This window comes from Benincasa hispida, chromosome 9 (genome assembly GCF_027475165.1).
Source record: "Benincasa hispida cultivar pf3 chromosome 9, pf3_genome.v1.1, whole genome shotgun sequence".
Taxonomy (NCBI): domain Eukaryota; kingdom Viridiplantae; phylum Streptophyta; class Magnoliopsida; order Cucurbitales; family Cucurbitaceae; genus Benincasa; species Benincasa hispida.
In genome coordinates, this window is record NC_143486.1 from 59870623 (window position 1) to 59891241 (window position 20619).

Genomic DNA, 20619 nt, shown 5'->3' on the forward strand with positions numbered 1-20619 from the left:
TCTGAGCAATCATAAGAGAGAAGTCGCCTTCACCCCGAAGCTCTATAAATACCAGAGGCATCCTTCAGAAAAGGGGTTCGAAAATTCATAAGTTCGGATCAATTAGCTCAACACGTCTTTGTCCATAATTTTCCTTTTTATTTTAAGGCGGAACAAGAGAGGAGTAGAGACGCCAGATATCGCTCAGGGCAACTCGAGAGAGAACTCTGAGGCGTAGAAGCAGAGAGCAGGCTGACTCTCGCGAGAACGAGATTATCTTTTGAACACGAGTAGAAAGACAGTGTAAAAGCCTGGGAAGCAAGGTATTGGTACTAGGCTCTTTATTCTATTCTTACATTGTTGTTTTCTACTTCATCTTTATATTTATATAATGAAAGTTCTTATTCTACATCTGTTCACTCTCTTAGTACGCATGAGTAGCTAAGCTAGTCGAATGAGTTGAGAAGAACTAAGCTAACATGACCTAGGAAGTTCATTGCTTACGATTATCTTGTGTTATGCTGTGCCAAATATCCCTTTAGAGCTACTCAAGAGAGAGTCTAAAGAAAGAACCTAAGACTCGAGAGAGCTAGGTTAGAATCTAGACTCAAGAGAGCAAGATTAGAACTGCATAAACAAGAGATAGGAACTTAGAGATAAGCTATGTTTGCCAACCTGCATCGCATGCATCCTAGAGATAGGCATGATATTATGTGGTCGCTTTATTTGTGTGTATGTCATTTTGTCATCGCATAAATAAGAATAGAGACTTATGTATAGGTCCTATAGACTTATTGCATATATCGCATGCATTCTAGCCTTAAAAGCTGTGGCATTCACACCGAGAGGTGGTTTATTATTGTATGCATGTTGCATGATTGCATAGCATGAATGCATCCTAGGAAATGTTAGCCGAAACCTTTCTCAACCTGTTCACTGCATACTCATCGCATCTTTCATTTTATCAACTCTTTTCAAACTCCGCCGCATTTGTTTATTTTTCATTACCGCAAATAACAACCTCAACAACTATTGATTTATTTGGTTACTGCAAAGTTGTCCTAAAAATTATCACTGCAACCTATTTTTCCTAGTCCCTGAGTTCGACCCTGGACTTACCAGGAAACTCAGTGGGGTTTACACTTGGATTTCATTGAGAAAACTTGAGTGCTCAACACGTTTTCATCATTGCATTTCATCCACAATTCCACATCATAAAATCACGCATCAACCTTTAGAATGAGTTACGACAGTTTTAAACAATTCTATGTTATGGAGGGAATTTAAGGCTAACGGTCTTAGCACATACAAGTTACTTTCCAGATAAGCTGTACAAATATTAACACCATCGTTATGAATAAACATTTTATCCACATTAAAAGAAAGCGTATATTTATATTGCAACAGACACTTTACAGAAATAAGGTTCCTCTTAAGTTCAGGAACAACATATACATCGTTTAAAACTAGAAACCTATTCTATAAAGATAACTGGATCCCTCCCACTGCCACAGTTGAGACGACATGCTCGATGCCTACTCGCATCGTCATCTCACCAGCCTCCAGCTGTCGCCAGCATCTAATCCCCTGAAAAAGAAGAACAAACGTGATTAGTGGCGCCCGAATCAATTAACCAGGCAGACTCATCATCTCCACTAAACATGTTTCTAGTACAAGTAAATCATATTTACCTTTATCTGCCTTGGTCTTAGCCTTGGCGGCCTTCCTTTCCTTCAACCAGCGAGGACAGTTCCTTTTCCAGTGTCCATCCTGATTGCAGTGGAAACATTTTCCCTTTTCAACCAGCTGCGGACGCCTTCTTGGGGCGATAGGTGGCGGGTTAGTAGGCGCCTTCCCTTTCCCCTTACCACCCTTCATTTTCTTCTTTTTCCCCTTTAGAACTATAAGTTATAAATATATTATGGTAAGTTGGTAATCATATATATTTTTAATAATATTAATTATTGGATAATTATCTCTTTTTCTCTAATAACCATTTGAGTAAGAGGTTATTAGTGGTTTCATGGTAACCGTGAGATAAAAGGAAAAATGTTTTCCTAAATTTAGTATGATTGAGATTTTCCATTCTTGAAAATTACTCACGGTTGGCTATTAAATGAATGAGATTTACTAGACATTTGTCATCTCCCACTTGCTCAATCATTTACACGATTGTTTTTCCTCCAGTCTCTTCCTCAAACCAAGTCTACACAGAGCCCACACATCTGGATTCTCACACCGAGAATACCAAGGTATCCATTGTGGTGGTGTCGTACTCAACTCAACATAATCTGAGGTTTTTGGAGGCCGTTCGCTGTGTTCGTGATCTTGGAGATCACTAAGTTTGTGGTCGCTGTGATCATGCTGTATTGCGGTCGTGGTGTACGAGCGTTCGTGTGTTGCAATCATGTTGATTGATCGAGCGTTCGTGATCGAAGGTGTTTGAAGATGAGTCTTCAAAGGTATGTTTGTTCTTTCCCTCGATCGTATTAAAAAGCATGTTATAATTTTGTTTTGTGCATAGCCTGTATGTTTCCGTTTCTTAATTGTAATTGTGTATGTTCATATACAAATGAAATTTAGAACGATCATTCCGGCTATCTTGAAAATCCTCATGTCCGTTTCCTTCAGGAACATCCCATAAGGTCACCCAAAATTAGAATAAGCCATAATTGATCATGCAATGCCACAAAGAATCATCCAAGAAAAGACTCAAAACAAAAACAAAAAATAGAAATAGAAACAAAAACAAAAATAAAAATAAACTAATATACACCATAAGTTAAAATCAACCAAATCTCATAGATATTAAAAAAGTCAAAACACAATTCCCCAGCAACTACGCCAAAAACTTAATATGTGCAAGCGCACGCATCAAGTTATAATATAGTTTAAAATGACTTTAGCCCAGTAATGTCCTTGGGAAATTGATTTGATATACTTTTAACTATTCAGAGATCCTTCTAATTTTACTAGGGAACCAAACTGTGATGAAATCTATTCTATTCTAATCCTAGAAAGCAAATAAATGATAATAACAGGGTGAAACTAAACAAAAACACATCCCAAGGTAATGACTTCGTTGATGGATTAACCAAACAAATTGTTTAACCCTTTGATTGATTGAATGCTAACTATAGACTAAGAAGTCTTATACCCCAGTATCCTTGCTCAAGCTCTACCCTTTCTAATACCTAACCGTTAATCCATTTTCATGAAATTAATTGATTATATACACCATTAAATTCCTTCATCATTAATCTCTATTAATCTCCTATCACTTTTGTGCGTACTTGATTAAAATTTTAACATGCTAGATCTAACGTAACACCCCCTCTCTTAAGCAAGACATAAGTAAATAACATTCAAACAATGTTCAATTGTTCAAAAGTAATAAAAATAAACATGCTAAAATAGTTCGAGCATTGATTAATCTAAGAAATAGTTAGTATATTTTTCACAATCCAAAAACTAAATAAAAAAATTCTAAGAACACAACTCAGTCACTCATGACTATAGTACACACATAGACAATTCATGATGTTTCAAATGTAGAAAAATTAAGGATTAAATAGAGAAAGAGAAGCAAGTCGAGCTCTTGATTGTCGTCCTCAAACTCGAGATTACTCTCCAATGATCTCCTTGAACATCAGCTTCTTTGAAGCTCCAATCTGTCGTCTCTGCCATAAATCTGTTGAGGATTGTGTTCTAAATCTCATGGTTTGTAATATATAAATGAAATTCATTTATTAAATAAAATAAGAAGTTATTTAATTTGACATTTAGACTTGTGTAACACAATCCAATAAACTAAGTTCTGAGGTTATTTTATGTAACTTAAACATGTATGTGGTTGACATACAGGTGAATCATATTTAAGTAATAACCTAAATGGTCTGTAGTATATGGATAAGGTTGGGTGTCTTATCTTGGTGACACAACTCGCATGACTCACTTTGTAATTGTTATAATAGTTGTAAGGTGTTACAAAGGATTTAATCCTAATCGTTTATGTGGAGAAATGCGAGTGGAGGTATCCTATACAAAGAGTTTGTATAAGATTGGACCGTGAAATGATTAGTCTCTCTTTACAATGTTGTTAATGAAAGAGACTAACATTTCAATAGAATGACCATAGGTGACTCGACCTTAATCCCTAGTGAGTTATGAACTTTTGTCTATAAGGGCAATCCTTTTATCTGTATGGGTAAAAGTGGCTAGGTTCGTTGACTCAAAAAGCCTATTTTTTTTTGGAGATTTGTCTGAGTAGAGAGCTTGGAACATGGCTACACAAGATGAAATTCACTACTTTCCGTCTATAGGGTATGTAGATGAATTATTCTCTTAAGAGCTAATTCCAGGTCTTGAACATTGAGGCCTCACCCTCTCACTACCCTGAGAGGGATTAGTTTATAGTTGGACTATAAACTGTTTGTTCATTAAAGGAACCAAGGATATTTAAGAAGTTAATGTAACTACAGGGGTAAAACGATAATTTGACCTAGCTGTATGAGCGATTCATGAATGGTCGACTTATTGTTGATTGGTTAGATCCATAGATACAGAAATAGATCTATAGCGCAAAGAGTGCAGTTGTGGGTCTTTAGTGGAGTGACTTGCAGTTAATGAATATTAATTAATTTAATTAAAGAGTTTAATTAATTCATGTTGTATCATTGAAGCTTATAATTTGTAAGTTTATAAGGTCCCATTGCTAGCCCATTAAGCCATTAAGGGTAAAAACAAGAATAAATTAATTTTGGATTAATTTGAACGGTTCAAATTAAATAAGAGAATTAGTTGTATAAAATACAATTAAAATAATATATATAGATATATTATAATATAAAGTTGATTTTGAATAAGATTCAAAATTATACTTTTGTAATACGTGAGAGATAAATATTTGAATAAGATTCAAATATTAATTATATGAATAAAATTCATATAATACTATAGGTTATAAATAATATGAATAAGATTCATTTTAAAACTCTGGGTTATAATTAATATGAATGAGATTCATATTAAAACTATAGGTTATGTGAGAGATTGTTATTTGAATATGATTCAAATTAAATTAAATATACGATGTTTAATTAATTTAATATATAAATTATTTAATTTAATTTTAATTTAAGGAAATAACTTTCTTGGGAGTTATTTGAGGAAGTTATTTGTGAAGTGTGGAAGAGAGTTATCTCCCTCTCCAAGCACTTCATCTTCACTCATGAAAAGAGAAGAAGAATTTCTTTTTGTGAGGTTGATTCATTAGTACATATCACAGAAAAAGAGAAAGAGTTTCTCTCTACAAAAAGAAAAAAAAAAATCTTCTTCTCCCTCACACAAAAAAGCTCTCTCTCACAAGAACTCTCTCTACTAAATTAAGGATCCCACAATCTTTGGTCCTTGTCCCGCGAATACCAAGAAAATCGAATGGTGGTGTCTTGCTATGAGTTCATGTTCATTCGTAAGTTTGGGAAGAAGTTCCAATGTTCGTGAGTTCGTGAAAAGGAGGAGAACTGAGTTGAAGAAGGTCTTTAAGAGGCATTCTTCTCTTTCCCTTAAAAGCATGATATATTTATATATGTTTATCTTGTACATGTTGTATATTTTCTCAGTCTTTTTTGAGTTTTCAAAATGAATAACAATGGCACGTGCGTTCATATGCTTCCACTATGTAATTCCATTCCTTCAAAATCAATTGCTGTAAAGACCCTAACAAACCCTAACTTGACCTTAGCAACCCTCCCCCTCCCCCAATTCAAATTGGGAAAACTGAAATAAATAGAGGGGAGAAAGCTGCCGCAATGTTATGACACCATAAGTGGGCATCACAGAGCCGAATGAAATTATGTGTGAAACATCCCGTAGCGTCATAAAGCTACCTACTGCACCCATACAGGTTGTGGCACCGCAGTCTGTCATGCATGACCTTTCTTTGTGTTGTTTCTTCCCTTTTCACGTATTTTGACATTCTTAGCTTGCCCTAGTCAAACTTTGAGCTTTCTTAGGGGTATTTTTGTCACTTTGCACTTTGATTAGAGCATTCCGGTTCAAATGCTCGACACGTACAAATTAAATATAGTAGAGCATCAACGAACACAAATTAACAATAAAACTAATGAAATTCTAAACCTAAGAAGCACTTTTTGAATGCGTTTCAAAAAACTAAAATTATTAATGAAATTTGTTTATAAGAAAAATAATGTTAATATATACACACATACACTTAACATTAATAAATTTTAAAAAATGTAATTTTTTAAAAGTAAAATAAACTAAAAATTAAAAAAAAAAAAAAAGAAAGGAAATAGTGATGAGAAAAAAGTGAATGGATGAATTTCAAAAAAACTTGTTGAGGTTGTCTAGGGAAGGTATAAGCCTACAAGCGAGCTCAAGTCGAAGGAGAAGTAGGAAGCAGCTGTAAGGTCTTGAAAAGTACCATCTTATTAGTATTAAATCCCTCAAATATGTGTTATTTGTTTACTTAAAAAGTTTATTTTGTTAAGTAAAAGACAATCCCGACACTCATAGAGTCATCACAACGAATATGGAGCTAAATCATGTCAAAATAACCCAAAAGAATCACTTAAGAAGAAGAGCAAATGAAAATCACCACATTGCTCCTTAAAAGGATCAAACTTACACACTTCCACAATGCTCGGAGCGTCGCAATGCTCCCCACAATACTAAGCTGACGCTAGCTCAATGCTGAAGGACAAAATGCATCATTTTGCTGCAAAACAGGGCAGCGTCGCAACGCCCTACCTACGGTCGCGACGCTCTGGAGATTGACGAAAAAATAAAAAAAAGTGCGCGCGCGCCTGTGCAAGCAAGCGTCAGGGTGACTATCATTGTAGGGTCACGATGCTGCGACCCTCTTCAGTACAAAAACTCAGATTTTCCAACAGAGAGAGAATTCATTTTTTTTAGAGAAATATCAATTTTCACGAACTAGAGAGCTATTCTTTGTTAATTTTTAGAGAGATTCTGTCGAAATTTGTTCATTCCTTGTACCAATTATGGAATACTCATTGGACTTCTTGAAGAATTTCCTCCTCCATGAGTAGGTATGTCTTTTTCTTGAGGAACTATGTAAATTAGCAATTTCTTGAGACTTTTATTCAATTTCTTTGATGTAATTACTTGTTCTTAAATGTTCTTCCTGAGATTTTGAATAAAATTGATTAAAAATGAATTGACAACTCAAGTTTAGTCAATTTTTGTATGCAAAATTACATAGTTCTATAACAAATTTGTAATTAGGTTGCAAGAATTAGTAGTCTTGATAGAAACTTGGACTTTTTTTCCTGTTTTCTTGAAAGAATGTACTAATTTAGAATATTCATACAATCAATCTTGAATTTTTAGTCTTTTGAGTTCAAGAATGTCATAGTTAAGAAAACCCATGAGTTTAATGTAATTTAGAGACTAATTGTGGAATGTCTTTAGGAAGCAATTAAGACCTAGATTAAGGTTAATTGTTAAATTGGCTAATTAGGGCATTAGAGTTTTATCCTTAATGAACTATGAAATAATCTAATTGCATGAATTTTTGTTTAGTCTATGATAGAATTGGCTAGTTTATATAAAATTCCCAAGATTTCTTTTCCCATTGAATTTTATCACATAATCTCTCTCATTTCTCTTATTACTAAAATTTCCTATCAATTTCTTGCTTTTACATTGCTTGTAGTTATCCCCCCATTGTTATATTTTGAAATTCAATTAGTCTATTTTTGCCAATTAATAGAGGTTCTTTGTAGATCGACCTCTTACTCCGCTGTTACTACGTGCTAGTTTTAGTTGTAGTTGGAGTATCATAAATTTCATTTGTTTTGGGTTAGGTAGAATTAACGACATCTATCTCACTCCTGAACAACGACATGGGAAAACATGTGTCCCAAAAAAAAATTTCAAGAAATATAAACATTTCGACTACATATTTCACAAATGTCAATATTGAAGAAAATTTTCAACTTCAACGTGGTTTAAAATCTTGCATGAAAGAAGACTTAGCTTATCTAACACAGATTGTTACAAGTCACACATAATGTTACAAAAAAAAATCAATAACAAGTAATGAAATAAACAGTAAAGATAGTAAACGGAGACACAATGTTCGATAACCCAGTTCGATGTAATATCACCTACGTCTAAGGAGCAGTGTGCTCGAGAAAAGATAATTTAACTAATATTAAATTAAAGGATTACAACATTGTACTTATCTGTTAATAGTAGATATCTATAGGGACGAACAAATAGGCTCACTTTAGTGAAAAATAACTTAGGCTCCCCCTAAATGGGAGACTCTCTTTCAATTGTAATCTTGATTTTTCTTTATCTCATATGAAGAACTCTTCACTTGAGAAACTTAGGCTCTCAATTGTAATCGCTCTACTTCAAGATAGTCTAGAGAATATCTCTTGACTAACAAAAAAAAACTTTCTTCTTATAAATCTTGATAACTTGACAAAAATGTAAACAACTTATTCAACGCACACTCATATTGAGTGATAGTACCTCCCTAACTCAGAGCACCCTTGAAAACAAAGAACTCAAACTTTCTTAAGAAAAGCGGCAACCCTTGAACGGTCCTCTAAATCCTCACCACTTTAGGAAGGTAGCAAATACATGCCAAGATCAACTAGCACTTAGGGAATGAGAGAATCCATAAAGAATAAGGTTGTGTAGAAACACCTATATACAAGCAAAGTATTTCCACACAAAATTAGTACCGAGTGAGACATCTTATAAAACATTATAGAGGACAAGATGTAGAATAGGTTACCAATAACAAGCCTATAGAACAAAAAAAAAAAATATAGCCAACACAAAAGCACCAACACTACAAATTTTTTTATTTCAAATCTCATGGAATGTTAAATTATGTAATTTCTATAATTTTTGCATTATATGTGCTGAAATTTTAATTTTGAATAATTTTTTCTCATAGTTTTTTTTTCTTTAGATATATATTTTTTAATCTAACATATATATATTGTGTTTATATATATTAATCTAACATGCATACCAGGTTTTTTTTTTTTTTTTTTTTTTTCAATTTGAATTAGATAGCTCATATGATTAAGTATAACCGATTTATGAAACATAATGGAATGAAACATGAGTATATCTCATATTATTAAATATATCTCAAGTTCATAAAATATATAACATTGAATGAAACTATAATATACATCTTATATTAATTAAAATATCCCAAATTTATAGAATATAAACATAGAATGGAACACATATATACAAATATACAAATATAAACTTACTTTTGTAAAACTAAGGAGAAAATGAGAATGACATACTATTATGTCCATTAAGGTATTTTTGTCATTAAAATTCGGAAATAAAAAAAAGTAAGGGAAAAAAAAGTAAATGGGTTATATTTTCCATAACAATTGATTTTTTCCTCTAATGCTTTTCACTTCCATATCTATTAATAGAAGAAAATTTTCTAGGTTTTCTTTTTTTTTTTTTTTAAAAAAAAATAATAACCAAACAATGACAATTGCCATAGTTATTTAGGGACTCCAAATCTAATCTTGTAAAATTAGAACATTTTATTTTAACTACTCATTTTTCTTTTATTATAAAAAGACCTTAGGAGATCTTATTTAATTTATTTAATTTTATTTTTTTTTAATCAATAGATATATTGGAAGTTGAGAAGTGTTAAAGCGGCTCATTGTATAATTTGGGATAATCTGCACGATGGATGTGATGAAATCAACTGCACATGTACTCGTTTTTGGTGGGGTTCCTCTGGGGGTAAGAATAGAGCTCATTGGATGAGCTGGAAGAAGCATCCAACAAGTTGGAGGGGGAATGGATTTTCGTGACATCCACATGTTTAACCAAGCAATGTTAGTCAAGCAAAGTTGGAGAATCATTAGAAACCCTGATAGCCTTCTTTCCTAAGTCCTTAAAGGAAGATACTTCAAGGATGGGAACTTCCTCTCTGCCTCGTTTGGAAACCCAAGGAACATAACATGTATAGAAATTACTAAAGGTACCAAAGAAACAAGAACAACAACTACTAGTTCATCAGCTAATATATTTTCGAAAAGTCGAAAACTAAGTGATGAGGGTCGCTCACTTGGAGAAGTATCACGTGTGGGAGGGAGTTGTTCCTAAAAGATTACAAAGGGAAAATTGGCAATGGGTCTAATGTTTTCATTTATTAGGACCTTTGGTGTAACATTCTGCACATTTTTTTAGTAATAATGTAATTTCAGTAACTTTATTATTTAGAATTTCAGTAATTGTTATTAGTTGGAGGGCATTTTTGGAATTTTGGATTTTAAGTGTAATTGCGGAAATTTAATTATTGACGTTGAAAATTATTTATGTTAGAAATTGATGGCAGAAATTAATTCCATTTTGGAAAGGGAGGGATTTTAAAGAAATAACGTGGATTAAGAAAAGAATAAAGTAAAATAAAATAATATTTTATTTTATTTTATTCAATTCAATTTTTTTTTTTTTTTTTTTTTTTTATTTTTCTTTTTCTTTCCCTTCCCCTTCCCCTCTCCTTTCACGTGCAGCAGCCCTAAGTCCTCTTCCCCGATTCAAGCCGTCGCCCAGCCACCACTCTCCGTCGCTCGTCCTCCGCGAGCCAGCCGCCTCACCTTTTCAACCGACCCAGCCCATTCTCGTCACGTCGTCGCAGAAGCTCAGCCCCTCGCCATTTTGCCCAACCGAAACCCACTCAGTCGTCCTTTCCCTTCAGCAGCGCGCCACCCTTGCCAAGACCAGATCTGCGCTTCAATCGTTGTTTCTGACTTTAGCTTTCGACCGCCTCTCCACGCTCGCCTAGCTGCCGATCGAAACGCAGCTGCTGCTACAACCGTCGACTCTAGTCCTGTCTCTGTTTCACCACTGCTGTAGCCAAGGTACCGCCTGCGTCTGCACTGTTTTGCAGCGGTCCGACCAGCTTCATCCGTCCAGTTGTGCTGTTTTTTTTTTTTCTTTCGGTCACGACCGTCGCCGCCGCTGTCATTTGGGTCTCGTTGGATTCTTGAATAATTTGGGTAAGAGTTGAGTTTTGGTTTTTTCTTTGAGGGGTTTGATTATCCCATTTGGTTTCGGGTTAAAATTGTTAATCTCTTTATGTTTGGACTATAGATTCAAGGATTGGAGATTTTGAGACATTGCTTTGGAGTTTGAGACTATTTCCACTAGAAATTCAATTTTGGTAAGTTTTTGGGTGAGTAGTTCGATTGGTTGTCTTTTGGTTAAGAGTAATTGTGAAAAATTAAGTTATTAATTTTGGATTCAAATTATGTTCAGTTTGGATTTGTGACTAGAGTTGTTGGGTTGTGCTGATTTTGTAGCATGGGGTGCGTTCGGACCAACACACTTTGGTCCTGATTCAAGATTCATCTAAGCTAGGAGGAAGATTATTTTGCTCGTCACTTAGACATAATTTTGGGTAAGTAATCTTACCATTGGAACTGCCCACGGGCCAGGCTTAGTTGTATTCTAGCATGATGGGTGTATGTTATGGTAAATTTTAGCATGTTGATTGATAGTATGACCTGAATCAAAGTATGTTCTGGCACGAGTTCTGATTTGTTTACATATACACCTAGGTACTTGATTGTTAGTATGAGGTGGTATATGTTTCCATATGTTGATATCTGATCTGCTGATGTTGAGGCATACTTGTATGTTGTGGAATTATGATGTTAAGGTATACATGAATGTTGTAGAATATGTTGTTGGGGATTATGTGTATGTGGTAGAGCCATGATATCGAGGATTACATGTAGGTCATAGATTCGTACGGTGTTGATTTTTGAATGTTAAGACTGTGTGAATGTCTTCACTGATTAGTTAGATGCTCACCAGTTTGTGTTTCCTTCGGGATTCACCAGTTTTGTGTTTCCATTGGGATTCACCAGTTTGTGTTTCCTTCGGGATTCACTAGTTTTGTGTTTCCTCTGGGATTCACCAGTTTGTGTTTCCTTCGGGATTCACCAGTTTTGTGTTTCCTTCGGGATTCACCAGTTTGTGTTTCCTTCGGGATTCACCAGATTGTGTCTCCTTCGGGATTCACCAGTTTGTGTCTCCTTCGGGATTCACCAGTTTTTGTTTCCTATGGGATTCACCAGAGGTAGTGGACATACTTAACTACAGTAGGATAAAACTCAGTCTCTTACCTGTTTCATGTGTGTATATATGCCATAGGTGGGTATCTAGAGGACATAGATGCCTAGCCTGACCCCAGTGATAGGGTTACTTACTGAGTATTTCATGCTCATTCTTTCTTATGTTGATGTTTCAGGTAAGGGTAGAGATGCACCGACGATGGCGCAGTGGAATACGTGATCGTGCCACTGGGACTAGTTTTTATGCTTCTGCATCATGAAATTTAGAGTCTTTATTTTTCTCTTAATGTTTAGTTTTACTGTTTGAAACTTATTATGAAGGATTGTTTTTTTTTTTTTTTATATACTTTAAATAGTCTTTACGAATCATGGGTACCCTATTATTATTTTAACAATTGCATTTAATAAATGACTTTTGAACTTCTTTTGTCTATTTAGCATTTATTTCAACATAACTAAGCGTCGTTTCAAATCCTATGCATGCATTTATTTTAGTAACGACCTAACCTAAGTTCTAGGGGGTCGGGTCGTTACATTTGGTTGATCTGCAAGGGTTCCATAAAGCCCATCTACATTAACAAGGAAATGGAGCTGAAAAGAGTTTGTGACATTATTGGGGATAATGGTTATTAGGATGAGGGTTTGATTAGAGACAACTTTCTTCCTCACGACGCTAAGGCGATTCTTACTTTACCATTAAGGAGAAACGTCATTCTAGATGAGATTATCTAGGGCCACGACTCTAAGGGCTGCTTCTCAGTTAAAAGTGTATATCATCTGGCGAAGAAGTTAGAGGTAGACTTGAGCGAATCTAATGCGGATCCGCTTCGCTCTAGCCACAATTGAAAGATCATGTGGCAGCTTAATGTCCCGCCTCGAGTGAAGATCACCATCTGGAAAATTATTGCCAACATCATCCCTTCTTTGGGTAACATTATTGAGAAAGGAATTTCTACTAACTCTGTTTGTTCTTTTGCAGGAGGCAGGTGGAAACTACTTGTCACGCAACATAGGAGTGTAATTTTTCCAAAAAAAAAAAAAAAAAAAAAAAATTGGCGTTCCTTCTTTCTATCCTTACATTGTTTCCTTTCTGCTTTTCAAGATAGCTGGAATACTGTTGATTGCTAGGATGGTTTCTTGGATTGCATTGGTGGTTCAAGTCGGGATGTTGCTGCCATCATTTTTGCAGAAATTTGGAACTATTGTAATTCTGTCAAATTTGGCGGTCTTTCCTAATGTTGGCCTTCTTTGCCACAATATTTCCTTGCACACTGAGGAGTTAAGGTTGAAGCATCCTTGCATCCCTCTGGGATGAAGGGTGTTGGAAGATGAATACGTATACTTCTTCAAATGATCAACTGGGTTCAAGTGGGATTAGAACTTGCCACACCCTCTCCCAGATTACCCTCTAAACCTGGAAGAAGATGTGACGGTAGCAGTTACTAGCCTTATCGCCAGCACTTACTCCCTTTACTTACTTACTTAACTCCTTTAGTGCCAACCTAATAAATATTATTAACTTATACAATTAGCTCACATCAAGAAGGCTCAACATTAACTTCTATATAATCACATGCTTAACAAACCATAACACAACATCGGGAGATAAAATATTTACAGTTGGGCCCAAATTTTACTAACAAAACCCTGACTCCCCTCACAACATGTGTACATTGTTATAGACCATTAACCTAAATTCTTTTAACTAGCTAGGTCCTTCAGTGGTAAGCAGCAACAGGATCAACCTTGAGGAATCTGATCGCTACCTGGGAAAAGAAAAACATAGGAAAACTGTGAGCTAGTTGCCCAGTGAGTGACTATAGAAATCATATTATGCAATGCTCCACATTATTATAAAACATATAAACATACTGGAAAATGTTTCAAGCAACTTCTGATAAAACATAAACATAATCATAATCCCATGCTTTATGAAGGAAAACTCATTGATCATCAATAAATCTCGTTAAACCTTAGTTGAGAACGAGCATACTTCGCTCTAGCTCCCAATGTCTATATTCGGCCAAGAGACCCATACTTCGGCCTCAGGTTGCTTATATGGTCTAGGAGACCTATACTTCGACCTCTCATTCAGAACTACCTACGTACACGTAGAGTTTCTAAGTACCGTCAACACCGTAGGTACTTTTTGGATACATTCTACACCTTCAGTACCTGGCTTACTAAACATATCATGCTTAAGAAAAAAACATATACATTAAGAATCATTCAATCATAGCCTTTAGCATAGCATTTGTAGAAACATAGCTTTTATCTTAAAAACGAATGCTTCATCATAGATACTTAGCTTTTGTAATGAATTAACATATAACCTTGGCATGCGATAAAACATACATATGTTGGAGAAGAAATGCTATGCAATTCATAAAATTGGTTGCTTAAAAACATATAAACTTATCATCAAACATCACTAAAATCTCATGGATTTTTATGCACAAAAAATTAAAAGCATTAAGTTTATTTTAGTCACTCACTACTCGTCTGAGCTCTTAATGGTTTGTAGGCTTCTCCTAGCTCCTCTTGGCCGGAACAATATAATTTCTTGTTAGATTCTTTAGAATTCCCATCAAGATGCTTTAAATAGTTTTCTTACTAGTGAGATCTTTACTAGCGGGATCATCACTAGCGAGACCAACACTAGCGAGATCGCACTAACGAGATCATCACCAAGGAGATCATCACTAGCGAGATCTTCACCAATGAGATCATCACTAGTGAGATCATCACTAGCGAGACCAACACTAAGGAGATCATCACTAGCGAGATCTTCACAAAATTTAGCGAGACTAGGCAGAAAATCAACGAAATTTGAGTGACAACGAGATTTACACAATCCTTGTCTCGCTCTCGCTCCCTCGGGTGAGCCACTTGCTTGGTCTTCCCAACCAGTCGCTTGCTTGATCTTCAAAAATTTATAACTCAAAATCCAGAACTCATTGCAAGAAACTTCCTTCTACAAACTTATTTAGAATTGATTAACTATCTTACCTTAAAATTTCAGCCCTAATTTTTGTGTGGTTTGGCTTGGAGCTTCCAATCTTTACCACTGGCTCCGATTAATCCGAAAACTTGGCCCTTCTGTAATTTCTTCACTTTTCAACCTTCTTCATGTGTGATCTTTCTCCGGCAGCCCTGTAGGATTGTATTAGCAACAGCGGAAGTACAAGGATCATCAAAGCACTCAAATTCACTAATTTTGGCAAAATATAAAGCATGCTCTTGCAGAAAACAAGTGAGTTTCAAAACATACCTCTTGTAGAACTTCTTCAAAGCTCCTTCTCCAGCTGCTATCTTCTCCAAATCTTGTTGCAGATCACCTCAAGATCTTTCCCACTATTCTCTTGGTACTCTAGATTGAGTTGTGGGACTCAAAACAAGCTTGAAACAAGGAATGAAGGAGAAATGCTCACTACAGTAATCTTATTGAAGAACCCTTTCTTCAAACCGAATTTTCTCTAAAATTCTCTATAGATTGTATGCCCGATTTTCACTCCAATCTCTTCATTATATTGCAAATCAACATGCAAAGGAGAGAGTTGCATGAGTTGCAGCTCATGCTTGGAGAAGACAAGGCAAAGAGAATGCCATTTGAGTGAGCAAGTTGAAAGATGGATAATGGAAAATCAACTTTTTCTATTTTGTGTTTTGTTTTTCACTTTTTTCAATTTTATCACAAAATCAAAATTTGATTTTATAAAATCTATTTTGATTTTAAAAATGAAAAATTTAATTAATTTCATAAATTAATTATTAAATAAAACTTAATTAATTTAATATCAAATATTAAATTAATTTAAACACATATCCATCTTTATATATTTAAATCATATTTAAATATATAAATTCTCCTATTTCGTTTAATTATCAAATTAAACATATAATTATATCTCGTATAATTACTAATTCCCTTAATTCTAATTTGAACTATTCAAATTAACTTATCATGCTATTCTAGAGCTAGTCCATTACGAGCTAATAGGGGGACCTCGTGGACTTATAGATCATGGGCTCCAACAATCCGAGATTAATTGGTTAAACTCATTAGATCAGATTAATCCTCATTCGGGTTACTCCACTAAATCTCATAGTTGCACTCCCCTTACTATAGATATATTATGTCCACATGATTTAACCATAATCAGCAAGTCAACCCTTCACAGGTTGTTCGTAATAACGGTTGGGTCAAATATCTATTTTACCCCCGAGATTACGTTTTATTCCTCAAGTTCCTATTGATCTTCTAATGAACAACTGGTTAGTGATCCAATCACTAAACCAAACTCTCCCAGCCTCAGTGATAAGATGGGGCCCCTTGTTCAAGACCTAGATTCAGGACTTGAGATAACAACCTTTCTCCTATCTCTAAATTGGGTAGGCGTGAACTTCGTCTTGCACCCTATGTTCCCAGCTATCTATCCGATCTTACCTCTGAAATGGGAGTCTTATTGAGCCGACACTGTTGAGCTAACCCTCACCTATGCAAATCTAAGAGCAATCTCGAATAAACAGGAGTTCATAGTTAGCTCGGATTAAGATTGAGTTACCTAGGTCATTTAAGTGAAATAGTCAGTCTTAAACAGTAAACAACGTTATAAAGTAAGAGTGACTTATTTCTTGGTCTCGATCTTATGCAAACTCATTGCATAGAACGCCCCCACTCCTCATGTCATAATGTACGAATTAGGATCCTCCCCTTTTGTTGTGGAGTATAATTGTTTCGATCTTGTTTGTGATATTAACTAGGTGGGGAATGATTTTTTGGAGCTTGCGAGTTTTGTTGAGGAGATAATTTCTTTGTATAAGGTGGCCCACGTTGGGCCGATTGTTTGGTGTCTGCGATTGAAAAATGGCGCTGCTCATCATATTGCACGTGCAGCGGTCGAATTCGGCAATTTTGTGTATTGTTTTGTTCTTTCTTCTTCCTCCTCTAAAGAAGTTGGTGGGTTGGGTGTCTATGTTCCAGAATAGTTTGCCTCAGCTATTTCTAAGGCAGGTGTTGTCTTTAGTTGAGTTGTTTATGAAGTTCTCTTTTCAAGAAAAAAAAAAAGTTGAGAAATGTTGTGGGAAAAAGTTAAGGATTATGGAAAATATAATCTATTTATTTCTTCTTTTTCTAATTTATAAATTTTAATTACAAAAATACTGCAATGAGTAGAATAGTAATTTGAAATATAGCTTGGAATTCAAATGACTTAGCCATAGTGATAAAGTTGATATTTTCTAAGATTCTTGACATTTTTTTTTTAAATATAGGCTCTAAATGGTCTAATCTGGTAGTTAACCCGCATCCCATAAGGAAAAATTTAGAACCTCAGGATTTAAACCAGCTAGTCGGGTTGGAGAATATATACGAATTGAGAAATAATTATGCCGAGCTTGACTCTAGTGTCCTACAACCTCGAGGATCGCAACCACCATAACACCAATGATGATATACGTAATCAGAGACAAGGGTTAGAGGAAGGTGACTACAAATAGTCCATTCAAAACTCTCAAGAGGAAGAAGTAAGTAAACTCTAAAAGAAAGTTCTTACTCTCTGTACTTAGTTGAACTATTCACTTTGTATACTAACTTAGACATCGAAGTGTGATAGACTTGGCACCACACCGATATGAATAACTCTCACATAGGTCAGATTGGAGAACGAGAAGAGTCCAAAAAGCTAGCCCAATAGAGAAGTTCACGGAGGGCCTACGACAATGTAGGAGAGTGTGCGAGTTTCCTACACCAGCAAAATGAAACAAAGAACTCGTTGAAAATATCGTAACAAAGATGGAAAGAGATGATGACTTAAAAATAGTAAACACAGTAAAAAAGAGTGGTTTGAATAGTAATATTGTAGTTCATTGTAAGATATAATAATTGGAAACACCAAATATTAAGGATGACGGGACAAATATCTAAATTTAAAAAAAAAACTTCTTTCAAAAATGTCTAATCCTATCTTTCACTTTAAAAAAATGTCTAAATGCCTATATTTTTCAATTCATTTAATTTAAAAAGTGGACCAACTCTTCAAAATCATATTATTACTGGTTATAAAACAAAACTAATCCAACAAAATTAAATGGAATGAAAATCAAATCTACTAATCTAGATTGCCAAAATTAAAATAACGAAAAAAATATTTAAAAAAAGAATTCCTACAACTATGAGGTATTTTGTTAGAGAAGAAATTAGAAATGGAAAAGGCAAAGCTAAGGTGGAAGAAGAAGGAGATGACTCACCAAGGTAGTTATAAATTTGTTTACCACACACCAATCATGTAGTGCTACTTGTAATATTCTTATTCTTTTATATCATTACTAGTTTAACAACTAGGACAAAACTTGTACAAAACATAATGTTGTAGCATTTAATACATTCATTGGAAATACAATAAAAGAGGAGAAAAAGCGAAGTCCAAAGAACTTTTGAAATTTTCAGCCAATATTCAATCTTCAACTTGGTATCAGAGCCAAAAATGGCTGACGCCGCATTCAACGGAAACAACTCTTCCACCGAACCAGTCAAATTCACCACACCACCTCTCAGTCAACTCCTGAATCAACTCACCACCACAAAACTTGAACGAGGGAACTTCATGTTGTGGAAGACCCTTGCATTGCCGATCCTCCAAAACTACAAGCTTGAAGGTCATCTCTCAAGTCAGATACCCTACCCAATAGAAGAGAAGAGAAAAAGGGAAGTCCAAAGGACTTTTGAAATTTCCAGCCAATATTCAATCTTCAACTTATCTAGTTAACTAAAAAAAACCCAACCAAACAAAAAAAAAAAAAAAAAAAATTTAAATAAATCAAATATAAAATATGATCCTGTAAATAATCGAAATCAAGGAAGAGTTTTTTTTTTTTTTTTTTTTTTTTTTTTTTTTTAAATTTTTTTTTACATAATAAGAAAAAATATCTAAGAAAAGAAAAAAAAAACTTGTTCTTTTCCAAAAACATTAAAAAATAAACTCTCTCCATAATTCAATATAATTGAATTTTAAAGTGGAAGTTTGTAACACAAATACCTAACATGTAAATTTTCTCGTATAAGTTTCTTTGCATACCCCTCACCATATGAGGGAGCAATGACCTTTCTTCCACTTCTATATAGTATGGAGTAATTCAAAAATTTGATGACAAATCTAATATTTTTCAAGTTCTCATGAGTAAATGAAGAGTTGTGTATTGTGTTTGTCTATTGACGATCAAAGTAGTCACAATGGTCAAAATAATGAGAGATTTTCTTGATACAATCCTGTTTGGGAGGTGGAGTGGCCTAATTGAAAATTTCTCATAGTATGTTTTTTTCGAAATGAAAACTAAAAAATCTGACTTTTTTCAAAATTAAAGTTAGAATTCTGCAACACAAATATCTGTTGTGTAAATCTATAGCATGATTCTCTCCGTTTTCTTCCTTCAAGTTGTGTGCATTCCCCCCTCATTCCCCTCACCATTCTTACATTAAAAAACTCAAATCCTTGACACCCACCTTCTACCTCGAAGAAACATTGTCAAATGTACTCATATCTTTTGAATTGAATTCTACCTCTCTATAAGCAGTGAGATAAACACTAAGTCCAAACAAGATCGAAACCATATTAGTCTATGAAGGGATTGAATCCCATGCGGAAGCGTTTTTGTCCACTTTTGTTACAAGAATTTCATACAGAATAGAAGCATATAATATATAGGCTAAGCATGCTTTTCTATGAGATTAATTATGAAGAAGAACAATATCTTTATAGAACAATTTCTTCTAAGTCTTCTCCCAAACTTGTAAATTAACAGCATGCAAGAGAATCATGAACAAGACACAACTGATACGTCTTCTTTGCTATCCTCTTTAGAACAAGGAGGCTTATGGGAGCTTTCGTGTTTTAAGGGAAAGGAAAATAACTCATGGGAACTTTTTTTCTATTCTTGACTTTGAGTGAATGTTACTAGAGAAATTGGAGAGCATCATTTTTCCTCCTAGGATCCCCTTATCCAAGGGAGAGCATCACAAGTAATGTTTACGTGAGAGGAATAAACTCCCCACTCCCACCTTCACTTATAATTGTAGGGGAGTTAATTAATAAATTTTAATTAACTAAATTAATTAAATTAATTATTAATTAAATCTAAATTTAATTAATATATTTATTAAATATTATTTATATTTGAATCATATTCTAACATACATATCTCCCATAACCTATATTATTAATATGAATCTCATTCACATCAGTTTTAACCTATAGTATCAATATGAATCCAATTCATATTAATTAATATTTGAATCTAATTCAAATTAGTTTTGTATTATAATATATCTATATACATTAAATTAATGGTATCATTTACAATAGATTCTCTTAAACCATAATTTGAACACTTCAAATTTTTCAACACTTAAATCTTTATTTAAACCTGTTATGAGCTAGCAGAGGGACCTAATGAACCTACATATATAAGCTCAAATAATATAAGATTAATTAATTAAACTCTTTAATTAAAT

General features: G+C 34.3%; 1 long non-coding RNA gene across 1 annotated transcript; it reads left to right on the forward strand.

Annotated features, from left to right (window-relative positions):
• Positions 1–287: 287 nt before the first annotated feature.
• On the forward strand, positions 288–12543 carry LOC150033972 (uncharacterized). The gene is made up of 6 exons (XR_016532462.1): positions 288–302; positions 2167–2441; positions 9651–11030; positions 11125–11194; positions 11334–11431; positions 12287–12543. It is a non-coding gene; the product is annotated as an uncharacterized LOC150033972 (long non-coding RNA).
• The last annotated feature ends 8076 nt before the right edge of the window (positions 12544–20619 follow it).